This window comes from Lipotes vexillifer, unplaced genomic scaffold (genome assembly GCF_000442215.2).
Source record: "Lipotes vexillifer unplaced genomic scaffold, Lipotes_vexillifer_v1.1 scaffold371, whole genome shotgun sequence".
NCBI classification, from domain to species: Eukaryota; Metazoa; Chordata; class Mammalia; order Artiodactyla; family Lipotidae; genus Lipotes; species Lipotes vexillifer.
In genome coordinates, this window is record NW_006786304.1 from 2,895,760 (window position 1) to 2,899,131 (window position 3,372).

The following is a 3,372-nucleotide window of genomic DNA, read 5'->3' on the forward strand; positions in this document are numbered from 1 at the left end:
AGCTCCCCTTTCTCTAGATCAAGTCAAAGCCCCTTAGCCTGGCATTCCAGGCCCCTCATTCATTCATCTAAATTTTAGACAAGTGATTCTAATTTTTGAGTCAAAAACATATTGACCTTACTTGAGTGCCAGTCACTGCTCAAAGGGCTGGAGGTGCCATGGTGAATAAAACAGGCAAATGTTAGGTGTTCCAGACAGCTTAGCACTAAGCGCAAACTTGATCCTGTTCTAGGCACTGAGGACCCAAAGTGAAAAAGGTTGACTCCAGTCTTAGCTTCACAAAGCTTTCATGAGGAAACCAGACTACAGCAAGGACGGAAAAAACAAAACAAAACAAAAACTTAACTTCAGATTGCCATAAGTACTATTAATATAACATACAGAGTAAGGGGATGTGGGTATTGTTTTCTTTTAACTTGTTATTATGGAAAACATCAAACATACAGAAGTAGACAGAACAGGACAATGAAGCCCCCATGCTTCTGTCACCCCAGCTTCAACAACCATCACCTCATAGCCAATCCTGCTTTATCCATAACCCGCTCACTTCTCTAAAGCCAATCTGGAGGTTCTATCTTAAAAAGATCAGAGGAAGCCTGTCACATTGACATCTGTGCCAAGATATGAATGATGAGCACAAGAGCAGCTACTCCAAGATCAGAGGGAAAAGCATTTTCAGGCAAAGGGAACAGCAAGGGCAAAGACCTGAGATGGTAAAGAGATTGGGGTGTTAGAGGGGAAGTGGAAGTAGATAGGATTGGATGGGGATGGGGGTTGAAGTCAGAGATGAGCAGGGTTAGACCATGTGTATAGCTCCTGGGCCATGATAAAGGGTTTGGATTTTTTTCTAAATGTAACGGGAGCTCATTGGAGAATCTTAAACTGGAATGTGAGTCACGTCCAGGAAGCCTGGAATTCTGCAATAGCTTCCTATACCTTCATCGTAAAGTCTGAGCTCCTAACGACGCCTGTAGGAGATTTTCCCCTCTCTGACTCTGTTCCAGGTACACTAAACTGCTTTCACTTCCTCCAACCAGGCAATTTTTGTTGCCCCTAGGCCTTTGCCCTTGCTGTTCCCTCTGCCAGAAAGACTCCCTGGGGCAGGCGCCTCCTGTGGCTCCCACAGCTTCCTCTGCTTTACTCATCCCAAGTCTGACTACTCCGGGTTGTGGTTCTGATTATGTGTGAATCTCCCTCCTTTGGGGGGCCAGCAGGATAGAGGCCGGGTATGTTCACTGCGGAAACCATAGTGCCCTCTAGCACAGGGCCTGACACACAAGAGAGCAATAAATATTTATCCTGGTTATGGGGAGAGGGTTGTGAGGGTTGGTAAGGTTCTTGTCCGTTGTACCCCCTCTCCGGATGCAAACTGATTCCGACTGAACTGAGGATGCCCGCTTCGCGCTAGTCCGCAGTCCCTGTGCGCATGCGCTATTGCCCGGCGTTTTCCATCCCCCGCCCCCAAGCCCCTCATATGCTAATCAATGCGCTCCGGAGTATGGCCCCTCCGGGGAATATGCAGATCAGCTCTTCCATCGCCCGAGGCCTCCCATTGTCCCGCGCTAAGATTATGCAAATGACCAGGCCTCAGGTCCAGGATCCAGGCAGAGCTGGTACCCCCCCACCCCACCCCACCCCCAGCACATCCCATTCTCTGTAAGGCGCGTTCACGATCGATCACGCACGCGCAAGCCTTGCAGCTTCTCGTTCCGTCCGGCTGCGGACTGTACCAAGTAAACCCGGACAGCGAGGGGCAAGGCCTGGAAACCCCCTGCGCGAGCCTTGTCGATGGCCCGACTCAGCCCCTCTTCCCACTATGCTACAGGAATGGTCTATCTCGCCGCGCAAGCGCCCTAGGCTCTTCACGCCCCTCGCACTCCCTCCTAGCCCACTTGCAGCGCAGGCGCAAAGCCGGGGCGTGCAGCCGCTGCCGCCGAGCCGGAGCTGGGGCCGCCAGCGCCGGTGAGTGTCCGGGATGGAGGTGCGCGGGGCATGCTGGGAAGCGGGCACCACGGCACCGCTGCATGATGGGAGTGACGGCTCCCGTCACGGAGGAGCCGGCAGCAGTCTTGGGCAGTGACGGCTTGAGGGAGAAATCCAGGATCCTTTTTCTCCCCCAACGCATCTCCGTGCCGTCCTGAGGCATCCTGGGAAAATGGGACGCCGTGCCCTAAAGCATTGTGGGAGTCTGTCAGCTAGTCGTTATGAGCCTGGTGCATTCTGGGATTATCCTAGCTTCTTGTGGGGAACCGTGCCTTTTGTCATACACCTTCCGCTGAGCATCCTGGAAGCTTGGAGTGCTTCGACGAAGAGCGCCTTGGAAGGTGGTCATTATAGGCCCAAGGCATCCTGGGGAAAACTGCAGCAGCAGGGGGGACTGGGCCTTATGGTCCTGTCTAAGGTTTTGTTCTTGCCTCCTCTCCCTAGCGTTGTGGGAATGGGTGCCTATTATGTTCGCGCATGGCATTTTGGGAGTTGGTTGCTGTAGGCTCATGACACTGTGGGGTCTCCGGCACTGTTTGCGTTATGGTAGTGAGAGAACCTCATTTGTGCCCCTCTAAGATCGTAGAAGCCTGTCTGGCCGCCATGTTCACTGTAGGAATGGGACTTGGGCACCAAGGACTGCCTCCACCTGACATCTGGAATACTCTGGAAGGGGCTTTGTGTGATGTGGGCTTGGGGAAGGGTAGGCTGCACTGGTGAGCAATGTCTCCTGCTAATCCCATAGAAAGTTCTGATTATCCATAGTGTATGGTTGCCAGTTATAATATAGAACGCCCGGTTAAATTTGAATTTCAGGTTAACAACAAAGAACTATTTAATATACCCATGTTCCATTCAGTATTTGAGGTGTACATTTCTAAAAGACTCTTTATCTGGAATTCAAATTTAACTGGGTATTGTATACTTTTATTTACTAAGTCTGGCAACCTATCCTGGCATAAAGTAGAGTTCCCAAATTAAATGGAGCCCTGTAAGCAATAGGGTATTATGAGAACTCTCCTCTGCCAGTTATGAATCCCCTCTGTCCTTAAAGCCCAATCCAAGTGTCTTTAGAAAGCTCACCTGCCATCGATGCCAGCTTTCCCGTGCCCCAGCCTCCTCCAGGCTTCAATCCTAATCTTTTTCTCTTTAGTCGCCAGCATTAGACTCGACCCCTAGAGTTTGAAGGGAATCATGCGTTTTCCACCATATTAGCCAGTGCCCAGCACAGGCCTTGGTATATAAGAGGTGCAGCCGAGGCTGCCAGCCCCTTCATAACTTGCTCTGCCTGGCTCTCTACTCTCAGGGAGCACGGTGGGAGAAAAAGAAGTGCCGTGTGTGTGTGTGTGTGTGTGTGTGTGTGTGTGTGTGTGTGTGTGTGTGTGTGTG

At 51.2% G+C, this 3,372-nt stretch overlaps 1 protein-coding gene across 1 annotated transcript in view; it reads left to right on the forward strand.

The window, feature by feature from the left end:
• Positions 1–1,661: 1,661 nt before the first annotated feature.
• ZNF428 (zinc finger protein 428) overlaps positions 1,662–3,372 on the forward strand; it is an 8,094-nt gene continuing 6,383 nt past the window's right edge. The window contains exon 1 of the mRNA XM_007458573.1: positions 1,662–1,962. The gene's annotated coding sequence lies outside the window, so the exon portion shown is untranslated. The remainder of the gene's footprint in view (positions 1,963–3,372) is intronic.